General features: G+C 38.7%; 1 long non-coding RNA gene across 1 annotated transcript; it reads right to left on the reverse strand.

Moving 5' to 3' along the window:
• Positions 1–16,223: 16,223 nt before the first annotated feature.
• On the reverse strand, positions 16,224–20,667 carry LOC148142173 (uncharacterized). The gene is made up of 3 exons (XR_015752216.1): positions 20,579–20,667; positions 16,969–17,217; positions 16,224–16,345 (listed from the first exon to the last, which is right to left on the reverse strand). It is a non-coding gene; the product is annotated as an uncharacterized LOC148142173 (long non-coding RNA).
• Between the last annotated feature and the right edge of the window lie 2,066 nt (positions 20,668–22,733).

Consider the following 22,733-nt stretch of genomic DNA (forward strand, 5'->3'; position numbering starts at 1 on the left):
TCCTGAATGAAGTGATCCATTCCAGATAACCCTCTTGGAAACAGTGGGCCAAATGGCTTCTTCCTGTGCTATAACCATTCTGTAAATTATCATTTTGTAGTATATTAATCAGAATCAAGAGATTGATTTAATCTTTTTAATTGCATCATATCCACTGATCACACTAGATTTAAAACCTATTTAAAAATCAGGCGTTAGAAAGTTTTTGCAGTCTCAATTGTGCAATATTGCAAATCATTACTGATTTCATTTTAGAAGGACTGGAGGTCAAGCTGCTGTATAAAACCTATAAGTAGTAAGTTGAAACTATTCCTCGAATGGGCAGTCAAAAGTTGATATATAAACTTTAATTTTTCACTATTACTGATCTGAGGGTTAACATTAAAGTAACTGTATCCAGTGCTAGACTAATTCTAACATCTGTTGGGTAGACGGGAATACATTTGTCATGAAGCTCAGAGATTTAGTGCTGTCTGATGTAGAACGTAGAATGTTACAGCACAGTACAGGCCCTTTGGCCCTTGATGTTGCTTTGACCTGTGAAATTAATCTGATGCCCATCTAACCTACACTCTTCAGTTATTATCCATATGTATGTCCAATGTCTGTTTAAATGCCCTTAACATCGGCAAGTCTACTACTGTTGCAAGCAGGCCATTCCACGCTCCTATATCTCTGAGTAAAGAAACTACCTCTGATGTCTGTCCCAGATTTATCACCCCTCAATTTAAAGCCTTCCCCATCTGAGGAAAAAGGCTCTCCCTGTCCACCCTATCTAACCCTCTGATCATCTTGTATGTCTCGATTAAGTCACCTCTCAACCTTCTTCTCTCCAACAAAAACAGTCTCAGTTCCCTCAGCCTTTCCTCATAAGACCTTCCTTCCATACCGGACAACATCCGAGTGAATCTCCTCTGAACCGTTTCCAGAGCTTCCACGTCCTTCCTATAATGCAGTGACCAGAACTGTATGCAACACTCCAGCTATGGCCTTAGCAGTATCTTGTGCAGCTGAAGCATGACCTCGTGGCTCCAAAGCTCAATCCCCCTACCAATAAATACCACAAACCATATGCCTTAACAACCCTAACAACTGGGTGGCAACTTTCAGGGATTTATGCACCTGGACACTGATATCTCTCTGTTCATCCATGTTGCCCATCTACGCTGCCAAGAATTTTACCATTAGCCCAGTACTCTGCATTCCTGTCACTTCTTCCGAAGTGAACTACCTCTCACTTTTCCACATTAAACTCCATTTGCTACTTCTCAGTCCAGCTCTGCATCTTATCTATGTCCCTCTGTAATGCACAACATCCTTCAGCACTATCCACAACTCTGCCTACCTTAGTGTCATCTGCCCATCTTTCTATGCCCACATCTAGATCATTTATAAAAATGACAATCAGCAGTGGTCCCAAAACAGATTCTTGTGGCACACCGCTGATAACTGAGCTCCAGGATGAACATTTCCCATCAACCACCATCCTCAGTCTTTCAGCTCGTCAATTTCTGATCCAAACCCCAAAACACCTTCAATCCCGAAACTCTGTATTTTGTGCATTAGCCTATCATGTGGAACCTTATCAAACGCCTTACTAAAATCCATATACACCAAATCAACTGCTTTACCTTCATCTACATGTTTTGTCACCACTTCGAAGAACTCAATAAGGTTAGTTAGGCATGACCTACCCTTCTCAAAACTCTGTTTAGTATTTCTAATCAAATAATTCCTTTCTAGATGATTATACATCCTATCTCTTATAACCTTTTCTAACACCTTACCCACAACCAAAGTAAGGCTCACTGGCCTATAATTACCAGTTGTCCAGACTCCCCTTCTTAAACAAGGGAACAACATTTGCTTTTCTCCAGTCTTCTGGCACTGCTCCTGTTGACAATGATGACGTAAAGATCAAAGCCAAGTGCTCTGCAACCTCCTCCCTGGCTTCTCAGAGAATCCTAGGATAAATTCCATCTGGCCCAGTGTTCTTATTTATCTTCTGATCTTCCAAAATTGCTAAAACCTCCTCTTTGTCAACTGCAATCCCATCTAATCTAGTAGCCTGTTTCTCTATATTCTCACTAACATTGCCCTTAACCAATGTGAATACTGTCAAAAAGTATTCATTAAGTGCTTTTCTTATGTCCTCAGATTGCACACACAGCTTCCCACTTTGATTGGCCTTAATCCTACTGTAGTCATTCTTTTGTTCCCGATATACCGATAGAAGACCTTAGGGTTTGCCTTGATCCTATCCCCCAACAATTTCTCATGTACTTTCCTGGCTCTTCTTAGCCCTCTCGGTCTTTTCTGGCTAACTTATAATTCTCAAGCCCCCTAACTGAGCCTTCATGCCTCCTCCTCACATAAGCCGCCTTCTTTCTCTTAACAAGAGCTTCAACATCTTTTGTAAATCATGGCTCCCCATCTCAACAACTACCTGCCTGATAGGTATATACTTATCAAGGACCCACAGTAGCTGTTCCTTGAATAAGCTCCACAATTCAAATCTGTCCGTCCCCTGCAGTTTCCTTCACCATCCTATGCATCCTAAATCTTGCCTAGTTGCATCATAATTGCCTTTCCCCCAGTTATACCTCTCTCCATGCGAAGTGAGCTATCATTTTGAAAGTGGAAACTGGAATTTTTGAGCACCCACTAATTTTCATCACCCAGTGCCCTCCATTGTTGTTCCTCGTTACAGTTCACTGATAGGACTGCAGGTTCATTTACATTGAAGTTAGTTTCAATGTTTTTACTATTTTTAAAAAAATTGCACAGCTAATATTTTGCCTGGCCCTGTCAATAGGGCACAGTCAGTTTTATTGCTGCTTTCTCCTGCATTTCCTCATTTTTTTGTTAGCCCCTCAAAACTGATCCCATTTCTGAGAGAGTGAATTTTGCCATAAGTTGTACCAAAGCTGCTTTATTTTAGTAAGAACTAGGATATTCACCAGACCCCTCTGTTTTCTTTGTAATGGTCCATTTTTTTCAGCTGCTTCATCAGTTGAAACTTATTGCATTTTACTCTGATAAATTGAGTGTTTAGAAGCTGGCCTTGTCGCTTGAATCTGTCATTAAAGGAAAGGTCACTGCCATTGTGTGGATCTACTGTATCTAATTAACGTGGCTAATTAGAATGGACATGTGCAAAGGTTTTAGTAATTTAAAATTGTGACACAATATTTTTCTAAGTTAAATTCTGATTAAACAATTTGCCAGAATGGCATCTCAGCACAATTACTAATACTGAGAGATGTAACAAAATTCTTTTCTCTGGCTGTTCACCTGTTCCTTTGTTGTTTTTTAGTGTGCGTGCCTCTGTTTCAATGAGGTGATCTTTATTCAGTGGTGCTCATGTGCACAGAGGTGATTAATAGACATTTGATAATTATTGCTCCAAAATAAACTCGTATTAATCAGTTTGAAAGTAACATATGTTTCGCCTGAGGCTGGAGACCCTCCGGCTTCCCCGCTGAGAGAGGCTCCAAGGCAGCAAGGGTATTACTCCACTCTTTGCAGACACACAACCAGCCGGCAGCTTTCATTGAGAATTTCATGGCATTCAAAATCTGAAATGGAGAAAATATGTTGATTTAGGGCTTTTTTTTTACAAAAAGGTTTATATAAACATTTGGAATTTGGCTGAAATAAGAGGATTTGATGGGACAGATAAATTATTTCCTCAGCTGGTGTCAGATTATCAAAATTAACCAGGTCAATCGGGAGTTAAATGAAAAGGCACTTCTTCACAAAAATGTTTGTGAAAAACTAAAACTCTTCAACAGAAGACTGTAAATTCTGCGTCAACTGAACTTTCAAACCAGGGGATGTTTGTTAGATGATGGTAATCAAAAGCAGGTCTGTGGATTTGAGATGCAGATCAGTTCATTGTCAAATTGAATGCTAGAATAGGCTTGAGGGGCTGAATGGTCTCTTATTCCTGTTACATCTGCATTAAGACTTTTAAAGCCAAAGCTTTCTATTATGCCTCAATAGCTAATCATAGCAATGTCATCGATATTCACTTATAATGTGTACATACTGACCAAAGATTTTGCTCAGATTTTCAAATCTAATTTTTAAAAAAAATTGAAATGTAATAAATGTGTCTGAAGAAGTTGATGTTAATTCAATTAGAGGAGTTATATTGAAGAGGTAATTTCCACCTAGCACCTGAATTTTCTTGTGTATGTTTTACAGCATTTAAAGATACACTAGGTAAAAACTGTCATGTTTCTAATTCATTTGTGTTGTATTAAAGGATATAGAGTCCATTCACCTGGTTCACATACAGGGCTGCATATGTACAAAATTTCTAATCTGAAGCTGCTACCCAAAGCGGCTTTCACACCATAGAAGATTTGAAAAATCATCACTACTTTTGACACACTGCACTTGTGTGGCTCACTGCAACTTGAAGGTAAACCCTTCCCAGCATAATAGAAAATACTGAGCAGGTGAGGCACCGTCTATGATCAGTTAACATTTCAAGCCAATGGCCTATTTGCTTTTGTGGTTTTAGGTAAAACTGCTGAATTCATTCTTCTGCCATAAAGATCTTCAAGCTTAACAACACTGAGAATTTATTAATGTGTTAGTCTGTGCTACATGAAATTTATGTTTGGGTAACAAACAGTATAAGCAGAAGTTCTGCAAAGTATAAGATCAGTTCAGAAATGCAAAATAATTAGTACTGGAGTAAAAATTGCAGGTTGTGCCTCTGTTAATTGTACCTACCTACCAAAGCAGCACTTTGGGGTGGTACAGTCGTTCAGTGGTTAGCATTGCTGCCTGATAGCACCAGGGACCCAGCTTCAATTCCAGCATCGCGCGACTGTGTGGAGTTTGCACATTCTCCCCCTGTCTGCATGGGTTTCCGCCCACAGTCTAAAGATGTGCGAGTTAAGTGAATTGGCCATGCTAAATTGCCCTTAGTGTTCAGGAATGTGTAGGTTAGGTGCATGAGTCAGTAGAAAATTAAGAGTAAAACATTTTACCAAAGATTATACCATATTTATAACTGAATTGAGATTTAAAGCACTGTTGGGAACTTAAAAATGGCTTTGTAACTGAAGTGGAATGAAAACTTCTGCTAAAAATCACAAATGGTGCAAGATGAACTCCTAGAAGGGATCTTACATTACTTGTATTAAGTGCATTCAGGGACAGAATTTGACAAAATTGTTATGCTGCTGGATTTGGACCGGTACATACTTAGCCACTTTGCATAGTTGCAAAAATGGTAATAGTAAATTGTAGCCGGAAGGAATGTAAAGTGGTCTCCATCTTATTTATACAAGATGCAGACTAATGACAGTAGTTTAATTTTGTATTGAGTGCTAATTATTTATGTTCAATTTTCTTCAGACCTATGCCTGTTTGGATTCTGCCAGGAAAATAATCCGTCTATCCACATTTCTCCTTTTCACAGAGTCAACAGCTCCAACCTCCTTCAGAGTTCTGCTTTAATGAGACTGACCTTATTTAATTTCAACATTTACCTGTCCACTTCACAACAATGATTTCACTGCCTTCCCCTTCCCATTGCCTCCAGTTCTCCAAACTCTGTGATTAACTAGAAGTATTAAAGATTAGTATCAGATTTAATGGAAAAACACGCAACTTTGCAAAAGTAGGTGGCATATCTGAAAATTGGACAGAATATATAAAAATAAAGAAAAACAAAAAAAATTAATAAAGAGAAACGAGTAGAGTGCAAGGGAAAGCTGGCAAGAAGTATAAAAATAGATAGTGAGAGTTTCTTTAAATATTTAAAGAGTTCACAAAGTGAGTATTCTGTACAAAGCCGAACTAGAGAATGCTTAAAGTGAGCATTTCTTTTACATCCACCTTCGCTCTCTGGGATGCAAGTAGCATACCAGATGCAGCAATAAATCAGGAATTAGGAGGCAGGGTCTCAGGAAAACCATAATTACTAGAGAAGTGGTACTAAGTAACATTGGAGCCATGGGCTATCAACTGACTGAGTGCTGATTGACCTTATTTTGGGACCTGAAAAGAAGTGGCTATTAAAATCTTGATGAATCGGTTTTAATTTTCCAAAACTCACTTGATTCAGGCACGATCCCATGAGATTGGAAGATAGTGAATGTAACACTTTTATTCAAGAAGAGATGGAGACAAATCAAGAAACCACAGGCTAGTTAGCTTAACTTCTATCATATGGAAAATGTTTAGAAGCTATTATTAAAGAAGTTATAGTAGACACTTGCATTGTTCAACGTTATCATGTACTGTCAACATGGTTTTGTAAAGGGACATTTTGTTTGAACAATGTAGTGAAATTCTTTGAGGAGATAACATGCTGCTGATAAAGGAGAAGTGGAAAATGTACTGAGACTTCTAGAAGGTTATTGTGTAATGTAAAAGTTCTTGGTGTAGGGAGTATCATATTGGCATAGATAGAAGATTGGCTGACTAACAGGAAATTAGGTGTTAATAAGTCTTTTTGAGGTTGGCAAGATGTAATAAGTCGTGTACTAATTTTACAACAGTGTGAAATAAGATTTGGATATTTCTTGAATAAAGCAAATGACTATTAAAGTATGAATGATAAAGATAATGTTATATTTCAGAGGCAGTTGCCAATTATTTGCCCAACTTGATATTCAGTACCGTTTAAAGCAGAGGGTTGCAAAACCACATAGGTGTACATCAGATATATCCCTGCCCCAAGAAAATAGCTACAAGAGGGTCACCCTTTACTCTCAGATTGGGAACTGAACACAAATTACAAACATAGAAAAAAGATGCAGAGGTCAGCAATTCAGCCTCTAAAATCTGCTGTTCCACTCAATAATGTTATGGCTGGTCTGTTTGTGTTTCACATTCTCATCTACATCTGATAACCTTAGATTCTTGTGAGGCAGGGTTTCAAATTCTCAATCTTGTCGGGGAAAAATGTCTCATTTCTGCTTTAAAACAGCAAACCCTAAAAACCCTGCTCCTAAACATGCACTGCCCCCCCACCCCAACCCGGTCTGGACTCACCCATAAGACAAAACATCATTCCCATGACCACCTCATCCAGATCGTTCAGGATCTTATACCCTTCATCTAGTCAGAGATGTACAGCATGGAAGCAGACCCTTCGGTCCAACCCGTCCATGCTGACCAGATGTCCCAACCTGATCTAGTTCCACCTGCCAGTACCTGGCCCATATTCCTCCAAACCCTTGCTGTTCATATACCCATCCAAATGCCTCTTAAATGTTGCAATTGTACCAGCCTCCACCACTTCCTCTGGTAGCTCATTCCATACATGTACCACCCTCTGAAAAGTTGCCCCGTAGGTCTCTTTTATATCTTTCCCCTCTCACCCTAAACTTATGCTCTCTAGTTCTGGACTCCCCGATCACAGGGAAAAGACTTTGTCTATTTACCCTATCCATGCCCCTCATAATTTTGTAAACCTCTATAAGGTCACCCCTCAGCCTCCAACACTCCAGGGAAAACAGCCCTAGCCTGTTCAGCCTCTCCCTAAAGCTCTAATCCTCCAACCCTGACAACATCCTTGTAAGTCTGTTCTGAACCCTTTCAAGTTTTGCAACATCTTTCCGATAGGAAGGAGACCAGAATTGCACGCAATATTCCAACAGTGGCCTAACCAATGTACTGTACAGCCGCAACATGACACCCAACCCCTGTACTCAATACTCCGACTAATTAAGGGAAGCATACCAAACGCCGCCTTCACTATCCTATCTACCTGTGATTCCACTTTCAAGGAGCTATGAACCTGCACTCCATGGTCTCTTTGTTCAGCAACACTCCCTCGGACCTTACCATCAGCCTTCACTTTTCTAAACTTTGGTGAATGCAAGCCCAGTGTGTTCAGTCATTCCTCATAAGAAAACTCATTTATTTCACGCATCAATCTGTGAGCCTCCTCCAACGTATTTGCATCATTAAATGAGAAGACCAGAACAAACAATATTTGAGATGAACTCTCAATAATGCCCTGTATAACAAACATAAGATCTTTATTTTTCTGTTCAATTCCTACCAATACAAGATAGTATTCCATTGGTTGTCTTAGATGCTGTAGTTGCACAATATCATTTTGTGGCTCGTGCACTAGAACATCCAACCCCCTCTGTCTCTCAGAATTATGCAGTCATTCTCCATTTAAATAGCACTTTGCATCTTTGTTCACTTTGACAGGAACAACAATATCAACTTTCCCACATACTTGACCTCAGATTTTGCCCACGCACTAAATCTACTGATATCAGTCTGAAACTTCCCTGTGTTCTCTTCTCAACATAGTTTCTCACTTATTTTTGTGTCATCAGCAAATTTAGCTATCATGTCTTTGTAGTTCTCATCTAAGTCATTAAAGTAACTTATAAAAAGATCACTATCCAGCACAGATCCCTGTAAAGCTCCACTGTCACATCCTGCTAATTAGGGGAAAAAGACCTCTTTAAGCTTGCTGATTTCCGCCAGCAAGTCAGTCTTCTACCCATGCTAGTATGTTATCCCCAGTACTACATGCTACAACCTTGCACAAAACCTTTTATGTGGCATCTTGTCAAATATCTTCAGGAAATCCAAGTACAGTATATCAATTGGCTCTCCATTATCCATAGTGATGTGGCTCCTTCAAAGATATCCAATAAATTGGTTCAATGTGATTCCCTTTCACAAAACGTGACTTAATGATTGCCTTGAATTTTTCTAAATGCTCCATTATAACCTCCTTGATGATAAATCTGGCCCCTTATTCCCCTCTACAGACCTAAATCCAGGCTGACCTATAGTTTTCTGTCTCTTGCCTCCCTTCCTTGAATAGAGATGTTACATTTGTTCCTTTCAAATTTGATGGAACCTTTCCAGAGTCTAGATAATGTTGGAAAACTAACACTTACACATTTAACACCTCATTAACTAACTCTCTAAAGGTCCAGGGATGAAGTCCATCAAGACCTGGAAACATATCAATACATAGTTCCATCAATTTCTTCAAAACTATATCATTTTCACCAAGTATTTGTCTTTCTTCCACCTCCTGATGTATAGCTATTACTGGATTTTTTTGTATCCTCAATAATGAAGACAGAAGCAAAACCTTTGTTTCATCCACCATTTCCTTATCTACCATTAATTTCCCATTTTCACTCTTTAGAGGGCCAGCACTCACTCACTCACTATCTACACTTTTCCTGGTTAGATACTTAAATTTTTGAATTTCTAGCTAACTTCCTCTCATACACTAATTTCTTTTTTTCTGATTAATCTTGTAATCATTCTCTGCTGTTCCCTATATTTTCACCAATCATTTCACCTGCTATTCAAAGTTTGTGCAATAATATGCATTTCTTTAATATTTTCCTTAACTTTTTTTTTGTTAACCACCAATGGTATGTCATCCCTTTGGAATTTCTCTTCATATTAACAGTATATTCATTCTGAGTATTCTGAAATATCACCTTAAATGTCTGGCACTACCTGTAACTGATCTATCTCCAAACCTAATATCCCGTTCACTTCAGCTAGCTCGGCTTGCATGACATAAAGTTGCTTTTATTTATGTTTAAAATATTAGACTTAGACTCACACTTCTCAAACTGCATGTAAAATTCAACTGTATTGTGATCACTGCTACTTAGCAGTGTCCTTACTTTGAGGTCATTGAGTAATTACACAATACCAAGCCTAATGTAACCTGCTTTCTGGTTGCAGAATGTACTCTCATGACAGGTTGTGTTGAGGAATTGGGGATGCTGCAGAAGGATTTGGACTTGGATAGGCTAGGAGAGTGCAAAGAAATGGCAGATGGAATACATGGTGAGAAAGAATAATAAACACACAGACTTTTTTAAATTAGGGAAGGACTTTGGAAACCCTGAAGCACAAAAAACTAGTTCAGGATTCTCTTAAGTTTAACAGTAAGGTTCAGTTAGAAGTTAGGAAGGCAAATGCAATTCTAGCATTTATTTCAAGAGATTGGATATACAAGAGCAGATTTCCAACATCTGCATTATCTTTCTTTTACCAGAGGTTTCCTTCCTTTCAGGGTTGCAAAAACGTTTATACATAACCAACAATGTAACAAGTGTATTTGCAGTAACGTCAATGATTTGTCGTATTCATCAATTTTGTGCTGAAAAAATATCCACAATGCACAGTTTTCTTGGAAGATATAATCTTTAAACATCTTAGTGCAACATTTATAACTGCTATTAAGTAGCAATCAATCTCTTCAAGTTGTACACAAGAGTTAGTTAAATTGTACCTGTATGGACTGTTCAAATTGTATCTCTGATTACTATTGTTGCCATTCACGTGAATTTAGAAGCAGATCCATGATTGATGGGAGTTTCTTTATTGATTTTTGAATTAAAGTAGCAAATATGAAAGTTATTATTTTAATCTATTTGCATGTTGTTGCTGGCTATTTTTGAATTTGAAATTATTTTCTAAGAAAACTCAAAATAAAATGCCATGACATCTTGACACTAACTGAATCTGATAACTGGTATTAAACCATGATTTGTCAGCATCCTACAAATCCAATCATTTTTTTTGATCAGTTAATACTTTATAGATATGTGACTAGAACTTCGTGATGTGATATATGTGCTTAAAGCATTCCCAGATATTTCTCTTTGCTATTTCAACAAATATGTTTACCCGATTGATGTTTCCATTGCTAATGGCTAAAACATTCTCTGTTTTAATTTTAAGAAACGTCTTTAACAAAAAGAGGCACCTTTTTATTGTGTCATATAAAGAAAGAGAATCATTTAAACAGTCAATAGCAAATTCACAATTATGTGCATAGATCAAATGTTTCTACTTTTTCATCTCTGTTGACTTGAGAAAGCTCATTACAGGATGATGATAATTAATTAAACTCTGCACCTGGTGAATGTACACACAAACTTTAATTTCCTCAAAAAAATTGAATATTTGCAAAATGTTTCAACCTTTGCCACTGCAAGATGTCAAGGGGTATAAATGAGCCAAAGGGTTATCCTGGACATCTCTAGGAATATATCCATTAAGTATTAAGAAGAGGGATGCACATGTACATACAAGTAGTTATAATTAATGAGGCCCCTCAAGCCTGCTCCATTTTTCCCTGGAATCATAGCTGATCTGGTTGTGACCTTGATTCCAATTTCATATCCACTACCAGCCCTCTCATCTATGTCCTTTGAGTTGCTTGTTAGTCAAGAATTTATTTACCTGTAACTTAAACATATCCAATTTTCTTTCCTCTCCTGCTACCTGGGAAAGGATGCTCCACAGTCTCAAAATCCTTTGAAAGAAAATAAACTCATAACTCTGCCTTAAATGGAAGATCCCTTATTTTTAAAGTATCCCTTTGAACTATAAGAAATAGGAACAGGGAGAGACTGTTCAGCCTCTCAAGCTTGTTCTGCCATTCAATAGGATCATGGCTCATCCCAAACAGGCAGTTCTGGGATATGTGTGTTTTGGCAGCACAATTTGGCTATAATGTCTCTGAAGAATTGGGGAACGATATTTTGGAGAATGATTACCTACATTGGCAATAGCGCCATTCAAGTGGGGATCAGTTCTCATGCTTTGTTCTACAAATATGCAGATCTCAGCGCCAAAATCTTGACTCCATTCCACACGTGCTGGTGTCTACGCCATTCCACACATGTGCCGATGTCAGTTGCCAACAGAGCAGCTTTCTGTGAGTGGTACTACACAGAGAGCACCTTTCTTACATTTCTCAAATGTACTGTGTCAAATTTACTTTTGTTTCACGAATAAATATGATTTCAACCTTCTGCGTGGAGTTTGCACATTCTCCCCATGTCTGCGTGGGTTTCCTCTCACAGTCCAAAGATGTGCAGGTTAGGTGAATTGGCTGTGCTAAATTGCCCGTAGTGTTAGGTGGATTAGTCAGGGATAAATGTAGGGGAATGGGTCTGGGTGGATTGCTCTTCGGAGGATCGGTGTGAACTTGTTGGGCCGAAGGGCCTGTTTCCACACTGTAGGTAATCTAATCTAATCTAATCTTCATTCAGGCTCTGCTATACTTTGTGTTAGGCTTTTGGGTGATGTTTGAGTGATTGTGAGTGATATCTTTTGCAGCTCTGCCCCTAATTCCACTTTTCCCTTAGGCCCATTGTTTCTATTAAGTGGGGATTTGCTGGAACACAGCTACATTGTCATAGGAGAACTACCTGTATTCTTCATGTCCACTTTCCTGTGTTTAAGAATCTATCAATCTCAGCCTTAAGTATATTCAAGGGCTCTGCCCCTACAGCCCTCTGTGGCAAGGAGTTCCAAAGACTCCCAACCTTTCGAGAGAAGAAATTCCTCCTCATCTCAGTCTTGAATTGGCAACCCTTATTCTGAGACTTTGCCCTCTGCTCCTAGACTGTCCCATGAGGGGAAATGTCCTCTTACATTTACTCTGTAATACCCCTCACTCTTCTAAATTCCAATGAATAAAGGCCTCACCCTTTTAACCTTTGCTCATAAGACAAACCCGCTATACTGGGGATCATTCCACTGAACCTTCCATGAACTGCCTTAAATAACTAAAAATCACACAATAGCAGGTTATAGTACAACAGATTAATTTGGAAGCATTAACTTTCGGAGTGCTGGTCCTTCATCAGGTGATTGACAACCACCTGATGAAGGAGCAGCTCTCCGAAAGCTAGTGATTCCAAATAAACCTGTTAGATTATAACCTGGTGTTGTGTGATCTTTAACTTTGTACACCCCAGTCCAACACCAGCACCTTAAATAAGAGGACCAAAACTGCCCACAGCACTCCAGCCACTATCTTGCCAGCAACTTGTACAGTTGCAGTGAGACTTTCCTATTCTCATATACTGCAACTCCCTTGAAATAAAAGCCAACATTCCATTACCCTTCCAGATTACCTGCTGCAACGATGTGCCAGCTAGATCTGTTTTTTTTACACAAGTACATCCAAGTCCCATTGTGTTGATCTTTCTGCAGTTTGTCTTCATTTAATAATAGAGTTCTTTTGTTCTCCTTTCCAAAATGAATAACTTCACAGTTTTCCACATTATACTCCACTTGCCAACTTCTTGTCCAATTACTTAACCTGGGAGAAAGTGAGGACTGAAGATGCTGGAGATCAAAGCTGAAAAATGTGTTGCTGGAAAAGCGCAGCAGGTCAGGCAGCATCCAAGGAGCAGGAGAATCGACGTTTCAGGCATAAGCCCGTCGATTCTCCTGCTCCTTGGATGCTGCCTGACCTGCTGCACTTTTCCAGCAACACATTTTTCAGCCCCAATTACTTAATCTATCAATATCTGTCTGTGAACTGTTTGTATCCCTTTCACAATCTGCCTTTCTGCCTATTTTTGTGTCATCTGAAAATTTGGCTACATTACATTCACTTGATTCCTCCATTAACATATATTGTAAACAGTTGCAGTCCTAGCACTGATCCATGTGCAACCCCCCGGTCATGGGTTACCTACCTGAAAAAGAACACCTTTTTCCCACTCACTGTTTCCTGTCTATAGTCAAATCACTATCCATGCCAATATATCACCTCCAACACGATGGGCTGTTATCTATGACTAACCTTTTGTGAGGTACCTTGTTGAATGCCTTCTGGAAGTCCGAATATAATGCAACCACCGGTTCCCCTCCCCTTCCCCTTTCACATTGGTTAAGACTTCCTTGAAAAACTCTAATAAATTAGCCAGATATGATTTATTTTTCATGAAGCCATGCTGATTCTGATTAGATTATGATTTTTCAAATGTTCTGCTATTACTTCGTTAATGATTGTTTGCAATACTTTACCAACAATAAACATTAGGCTAATCGACCAATAGTTAGACCCTTTTTGAATTGGGGTGTCATATTGACAATTTTCCAGTCCTTAATTTAATTCTAGTAAATCCTACAAATATCGTTACAGTGTCCACCTAGCAAGTCTCCTTAGCATCTTATATATCTCAATAAATTCATTTTCTTCTAAACTCCAATAATTACAGGCTCAACCTGTCCATGTGATCCTATCAATTCAAGTCAATGTTCTTTGTACTACTACCAATGAAATTATCTGTTTTCCTGAATAAAACGACCAAAATTGTACACAGTACTCTAGTTGTGATCTCGCCAATCCTCTGTACAACTGTAGCAAAACTTCTCTACTTTAATATTCTATGCCCCTTACCATAAATGTTAACATTCTATTTGTCAAAGTTTGCTGCAACTCCCTAAAATGTTTATCAAAATTAATATACAAGTTTCTGCCTAGTGAAGGAAGAAAAATCAAGCTATTTTTGACAAGTCTGTTAATTCAGCATAATTAATAAAATCACCACAAAGTGCTTCTATATCAATGCATAAATATAGAGAAAATAGTCTGCATAAATGCTCAATGTTAGTGTAACTTCACTGCATTGATTGTGTATATTAATTTGCTTAAAGAAAAATGATTAGTGTCTCCTTCTCATGTTGGTGTAGATCAAACTACCTTATTTCACCAGCTTACTTAAAGCTGCTATAACCTTTACAGAACAATAAAGCTGCATTTATTTGGTTTTGTTCTACTGTTTTCTGTTCATATTCTGAAGATGCTTATTCCTCTGTGGTACAGTTCTATGACAGCTGTCAGTATCACCAGGTTGCAATGAAAGGTAAGTACCCTGGCTGACTTTTCAGCTTCCTTGCCCAGTGCCATTGAGGACAGCAGTACCTCAACTGCTACCTTGGATGATGCCAGTTTACTCAACACAGATTGAAAGAGGTAATATTCACTGGCCACTGGTGTAGGAATTTGTATATTATTCCATAATCCAAAACGTCTGCTTGATCTTCACTGCTTTGTCACAATAGAAAGGGAAAAAATAAAATGGTGTAAACTCATTTTTGAGAAATTTTAAAAAGGTTCAGTTCTCAAATAGTTAACAGCTCGGGTTATTTACTTTATGTAAAGATTTAGCTCGTCTCTACCGCTAATACTTGGCCTTTGCTGCCTAGATTTCTCGTGTAATCAGCACCATATGTTTGATTCACAAATGATGAGGAAATCCGAGGTCAGGTTAATGGAGACTGGGAGAAGGCACTTGGTTTAAGGGAGTATCAGGCTAAATGATTCAATAGTCAAACTAAACGCTCGTGCGACTCTGTCCCTTAATTCTATTATACACATTAAATTCATTGGGTCTTGAAGCATTAGCCTCTTTTTCTAAACGCTGAAGTTTTTCAGTTAAATAGCATCGTTGATGACAGATTAGAACTCGATAGGGTGTGTGTGTGTGTTTGGAAACAGCTGCAGCCATCAGCTGCCTCTCCCCATTGTGGAGGTCAGAGGTACTCGGTCATCGACAATACCTCTATTATTACCAGTTTAATGAAGCACAGAATGATAGGGTAATCCTGGCCTGTCACAGTTCTCCATTCACTGCACACTCTTGGCGGCCCTGTCCAAGGAACATCCCTCCACCCCCAAACCCCAAATATTTATTTCCAAATCAAAGCCTACAAGAACTCTTGCTTTCACAGAGATTAATTGCCAATAATCTGATGTCATGAAATAAGTGGGGATCTGGGTTCATGAAACACTATGTAGTTCATTTAGTGCAAATAATACTTCAATTGTCCAATAAAACAATATTTGTTGAACAAAATTAAGATTTCATTGTTAAGTTGTGGGAATGTTTGATTACAAGACCTCCAGTTGTGTGATTTTCTTTTATTGTGCTTAACAGCTAATCATTTTATATTTACAGGAAACTTGCTGGAGGGGAAATTGCATGTCAGTCCTGAGAATCATAGATTTTGACAGTTTAGGAAAAGGCCATTTGACCCATTGTGTAAATTCTGACTCTTAACATGATCTTGGTCACAGCCTAATATTTCTAATAGCTTGAATACTTTACAGCACCAAGCACTGACAAATCTGGGCAAGAATAGCCAGGTCACACCATCAGTTGAAAAGATTCACAAACATCATAAATTAATTTTCTAATGTTACCTATTAGGACTTACAACCATTGGAAAATGAAAAGAGTATTAGAAGCAAGCATAGCATTTTGCATTTTGATCCACAAATCTTTATCTATTAGGAGTCCATTGGACAATTGATCATTTCTGTAACATTGACAAATTTCAGACTGTATCCAGCTTATCGGATGGTCCCTGTGATTCCAAGTCTGATTCTCATTCCAACTTTACATTCCAGTCTTAAAAAATACCTTTATACTCACCTCCATTAAGTTATGTGATCCCAGGTAGTATCTGCCTCTGCCACTCTCTTTTTCCTTCCTTCCTCCTAATCAGCCCCAGAGACCAACAACAAAAAGAGAAAGCTCAGCAGGTCTAGCAGCATCTATGGAGAGAAGTAAGAGTTAATGTTTCAGGTTGAGTGATCCTTAAAACTCCAGAGATCAGCAATTCTCTTTGTTATATGCAAAGGAATTCAGCTCTACAGTTTACATATAGCAGCATTCACAAGACATGTGAAAATGTTTGTTTCCGACCACACTGGGTTTGCAACACTTGAACTATTTGTTCCATGCTCCAGAACATCAGCACCCAAATTGAATCTGCAAACTCTGAAAATCACCCTCTTTTTTTACATTGTACTTATGCACTTCAAATCTCAAAGACATGAGCCTCCTAACAGTGATTTTTAGATTCATGAAATCATAGGTCCCAGGGACTATCCAATAATTTGTACTTTTTGTCAACAGCACACTATGAGCATACTTTTTCTTTATACATAGAACCTCATCATTCTACCTAACAGCTTCCTGATCCAAAACACTGAAAAGTCCAAGTATTGAGTTTCTATTGCCTTTTACAGAAAGCCAGTGTTTAGCTTTTAGTGGTTTTCATCTTAATTTGTTACAGTAAGTATGGCCAGAGAACATTGGAGACACCGGCAAAACCAAGACTTAAGATTCCCAAGTCTGCTCAGAGACACCACGAGGATGCAGCCATGCATCTTACCAGTAAACTCTTTGACACTTGTCCAATTAGACCATTTAACTCATTAGAATATTGCTGTACATGATTGTTTGGAGCTGTTGTGAAGAAAGCTGGACCATCTCACTAGTCCCATTGATGAGTTGATTGGTTGGGTTTATCATTGTAGTACTGAAGACATGCTTTGGTCAAGTGAAGGATTGCTGAGTCTGCTTCAAAGTAGGGACTCTGTTCTGAACTCACGACTCCAAGCGTATCATAACATTGAAGGACCTTTTGAAAGAAAAGGTACAGTTACTGTACATTCAGTAAATTGAGTGATTTAGACCACAAATGTGTGTTAGGTGTGTATCTCGAGTAAAACCAAACAATAGCATTATTTATCAAGCAAGACACGAAACTGGAACTTGATAATAATCTGCACCTCAGGATATAGGCATGAAGTGGTTTATGGGAGAATTGCAGGATCTGGCTATGATTGCATGCTTATTAAATGTAAACTTACCCTACCCTCTGCCCCCCACCCCCAATTTGTTTCTCTGAAAGCTTGAACTATTCCTAGTGTAATAAAAATGTCAATTTCATTTAAGTATGCAAGTTTTTATTCACAAAGTGTGAATTTCCATCTGACACAAATGTATAGCAGGTCAGTTCCGCACAGGTTCAGTGTTTTCTAACTTAAGAATTGATCTTAAGAAGAACTTAATCTCTCACTAGTAAAATTGATCCAATTATCCAACTTTTCAATTGGTTGCAAAATATCATCAGAAAGATGCTGCAGATTGAACTGGAATTATTGATAATAGATTCACTGTCTTTGTAATTCTGCTGCCAATAGTTTGGGAATAAATCTGTTAAAATAGATAGTTATTATAAAATATGCAATCAGAATAATAGTTCTTCCCATTTACTAAAAAGTTTCAATCCGGGTGGACTGTGTAGAATAACACTGAGTTTCACTCAGTTACAGTGTGTCCATTTCAGAGTGTTCAAGATTGCTAGCAAGTCCTTCAAATTCCCAATGTAGAAGGAAAGGAATCACTTAATTTAAAGAGCTTTTTAAAGTTTACAACTATCATTGCATCTCTTGCCTTCACTATCTCTGAATTGACATGCTACTTGACAGACATCCGTACTGGATGAGTGGAAATTTTCTCTGACCTGATAGACCTGATACTGGGAAGGTCAAAGTTAACATGCAACATCTAGTGCAACATCTACACTGGCCAAGGTTTCATCAAAATTTCAACTATCAAGATTTACTATTTCATTCCAAGGTGATGTTCCCTACTAAAACTCTGTTCCTTTGGCACTGACACCATCCCTCTCCCTGACAACTGTCTGAAGCAGAACAAGACAGTTCATGATCTGAATGAGCTTCAGACCATGTCTCCAACTCATTGACACTTTCCCACCTCTGTAATGTCACTTGGTTCTACATTTGCCTCAGCTCATTTACTTCTGAAAGCCTCATTCATGCCTTTGTTACCTGTAGATTTCATTGTTTCAATCTAGTCCTGGCTGATCTACCACATTTTACTGTCCATAAAGACAATGGCATCCAAACTGCTACCATCATGCATCAAGTCCTGGTCACCCATCTCTCCTGTGCTCCTAATTGGCTCCCAGTTAAGTAACCCTTCGATTTGAAAATTCTCATCCTGCTTTCAAATCAGTCCATTTCTTCAACCTTCCTTAACTCTGTAATCTCTTAAAACCATCAAATATACTCATGCTCCTCAAATTCTTGCCTCTTGAGCACTCCTAGTTTTATAATTTCCACCACAAGTCACTTATGCCTTCATTTGCCAAAGATCCCTGTTGCAAATGAGTCCAAATGGTTTTGGAAGGATTAATACTGATAATTGCCATAAGCACCACTCATTTTGATGATGTCATATGGACTTGTGGGCAGACAAATTAGGATCTCAAACCAGTGAGGCCTAACATCTGGTCCCCCTCAAAGACTCTGAAACAATGTCTATTTTATTAATATAACTTGTAACTAGTTGTTAACATGCAATAGACTATATCTTGTTAACTATAAGGAATTCTATTGAATAGACCAGGAAGTAGTTGTCCTCTACCCCCCAGACCAAGCAGGCCCGTAGCTCCCTGCATTGTAGTGGATGGAAGCTATAATCTTCATCATGTGCTAGCATGGCCATACAGTAGTCCAAAACTCTTAAATCTCCTCCCTGTACCTCTCAGTCTCCCTTCTCCCTTTCCCCAACGTAATAATCCCTTCAATCTGTCTGTTTGACCAAACTTGTCCTTAATTGCTCTATATATGGCTCAGGTCAACATTTATTTAATAATCATAGAATCCCTATAGTGTGGAAATAGGCCCTTTGGCCCAACAAGTCCACAGTAACCCTTCGAAGGGCATTCCACCCAGACCCATTCCCCTATATTTATCCCTGGCTAATACACCTAGCCTACATGTCCCTGAACACTATGGGCAATTTAGCATAGCCAATTCACGTAAACTGCACATCTTTGGATTGTAGGAGGAAACTGGAGAAAACTCACACAGTCACAGGTGGAGTGTGCAAACTCCACACAGACAGTGGAATCAAACCTAGGTCCCCGGCACAGTGAGGCAGCAGTGCTAATCAGTGAGCCACCGCGATGATGTTCCTGTGAAGTGCTTTGGGCTATTTTAAAATGTTAAAGAAGCTACCTAAAACAAATGATTCAGCCAATAGTACCTTAAAAAGGTTGATGCTACTATGTAATAGGCTCTAATTTCAAATGAAATGTTTCACACTGGTTTTAGGCAGTTTGGTATATGGTTTCCACCTAGGAAAATAAACGGTAGACATTGAAATAAAGTTCAATAGACAATACCACATGGGACTGAGGGTTGAAGTCTCTGTTCAGGACTGTATTAAGATTTTTTTGGCGGTTGTGGATACAAAATATTTGGAGTAATTCCACACATCCTGGACCTCAACTTCACACCTTCCTCTGTGTAAACTATCCCTCAAATTTCTTTCAACCATCCTGCCTGCACAATCACTCCTTTTGCACAGTGCTTCCTTGCAATGCTCTTGTGTACAATCCCCTTTCTTTTCCCAACAGCCCTCCTCATATAATTCTCATCACACATATTCCCATCCCCACAGAATAACCAGTCCCCCTCCACTTAAAAGCAAAGTTAATTCTGTTTCTCTCTTTCTCAGTTGCTGCCAGACCTGAAGAGTTTCTCCAGCACTTTCTGTTCTTATTTCACACCCCACCTCCAACCACGATGACCCATTAAGTACAGAGAACGTATGAACAGATATATTTTTAATATTGAAGCTAAGTGAACCATTACATATTATATAAATGGATCCATTGCTCATATACAATTTTGTTTGCAGCATGGGAATGTTTTCACGGGTTGCATATTTCTCTGGGGCCTCTTGCATAGGCCAGGTAGACCCAAGCATTCATCTATCCCTAATCTAATCTCTATTTAAGGAAATAACCAGCATCAAACAGGAGCTACTTAAACTTGCCAGGAAACCTGATGTTATTGCATCAATAATAATAGGTAAGCCACATGTAACAACCCTTGGAGTTTTCAGAAAAAGTTTAATACAAAACTTGGGCATAGCCACTGTTGGAAAAGCCAAAAATGACTTACCCTATAGAAAGGGCATTGAAGCTGCCTTACCAGGCACAGAGGTGATTCTTCTCTGGAAAATGTCATGGGATGAATTTCATTTGTGTTTCTATCCTTGAACAAGGTTTCTCTTTTAACTACAGAAATGAATGATAAAATTGTGCCATCCTTAGTTTCCCAATTGCCTGTCTCTTTTGACACCTGTTAAATGGTCTGCACTGTCGAAACATAAAGAAGGAATTAAAACACAAGGCTTCCTTTTACACAATTCCCAAAGATGCCAACTCTAACTGCACAAAGAATTAATATGTTTAGAGTTAGTTTTCCTTCCTCCAGAGTCACTGAAAGGTCTTCATAACTGGAAGCATTACACATTTTTCTGTTATCCCTTTGTCACATACTTTAATCATTGTACATAACATCAAGTTCAGAGTAGGTTACTGGGGCACACATAAGGAAAGCAGGTCATTGCCCCTCCAGGACTGTTAGGAAATGATTGACAGCTGTGTGCTAAGTTGATTTCTTATAATGAATGTATCTTTCTGGCATTATAATGATGAATTAAAATTTATCAGCTCAATATGTGGACTAGCTATGTCTTTGGATCCATCTGGGTCCTAGTGCCCAACTGTGGTTACAATAGCAAATCTGGCAGCAAGATTATTGTAGAAGTGCAGATAACAGCCACAATTAAATAATTCTTAAAGAGTCAGTTTAGGAGCTAATTTCTAATATGTCTAGTTGCTTTCCTGAAACTTTTCAGTTTATCCTTAATTGTCAGGTAATGGCCATCTCAAATGAAATAAAATCCAAACATCTTTACTGGATCAATAATTTCTGAGTCTCCATCATAAATATTTTAATTGTGATTCCTGACCAAAACATTTCATGAAGAATCTATGAAAAGTGTGGTTACCATAACAGAGCAAAGACAGTGTAATCTATGCATTTCCTCACTCCTTAGACCTACTCCCACATTTACAGGTACAAGTGAGGGCATTCTCTCCATTGAGTTAAAAGGATGTAACTACAACAACATACAAGAAACACTACAGCATGCACAATAGAACAATTCACTGAACAGGGACTTCTGGCATGGTAAACAACATCCATCTCTAACGCCTTCTGCTCGTGGTATTTACAATCTGGAGAAAGTACTACAGCAACTCGTTAAGGTCTCTTTTACATAACTACTTCCCTGAGAACCCCCACAACCAGAAGGACAAAAGCAAACAAATTACACATCTTCTTGAATTAACCTTATATCATTGTTCTAACAACATTTCTTGGTTAATGCTCAAAATATTTTTATCTAACAACATCTGGGCAATACATTCTCCGTAAAGATGTTACTAACATTATCCATATACAGGGAATTGATGAAAGGTGCCTTATCTCTTGCAGCAAATTCCTCCACCATTTTTCCCATGAAATGTAGCCAATTTCATCAGAACAGAAGATTTTGTGAAATGTAAACCAGGTTGCCAATTTTCTATTGACTGGTACCCACTTCAATCAAAATTGAATTTCACACCTGAATGGCCTTAAAATCAGGCCTGAGCAACTAAAGTGCCTATAGTGCACAAACAAAATGGCTCAATAAAACAGACCAACACATATTCACATTACCGCCCTCTGACCTACCACAGATATCCCAACTGAATGTTTAAGTGGAGATTTGGATAGGGCAAACAGGCAAAGTCTTTTCCCTGGGGTCAGGGAGTCCAGAACTAGAGGGCATAGGTTTAGGGTGAGAGGGGAAAGATATAAAAGAGACCTAAGGGGCAACTTTTTTACACAGAGGGTGGTACGCGTATGGAATGAGCTGCCAGAGGAAATGGTGGAGACTGGTACTATTGCAACATTTAATAGGCATTTGGATGGGTATATAAATAGGAAGGGTTTGGAGGGTATAGAGCCAGGTGCTGGCAGGTGGGACTAGATTGGGTTGGGATTTCTGGTTGGCATGGATGGGTTGGACTGAAGGGTCTGTTTCCATGCTGTACATCGCTATGACTATGACTCTATGGCATGATGGTGACATCACTGAACCATTTCCCTCTGACTACCTAGCACTATGGGCAATTTAGCATGGCTGATTCACCTGACCTGCACATCTTTGGACTGTGGGAGGAAACCAGAGCACCCAGAGACAGGGAGAAGGTGCAAACTCCAT

This window comes from Chiloscyllium plagiosum, unplaced genomic scaffold, assembly GCF_037043375.1.
Source record: "Chiloscyllium plagiosum isolate Xiang-an unplaced genomic scaffold, Cpla_swu_hap1 HiC_scaffold_30, whole genome shotgun sequence".
Lineage (NCBI taxonomy): Eukaryota > Metazoa > Chordata > Chondrichthyes > Orectolobiformes > Hemiscylliidae > Chiloscyllium > Chiloscyllium plagiosum.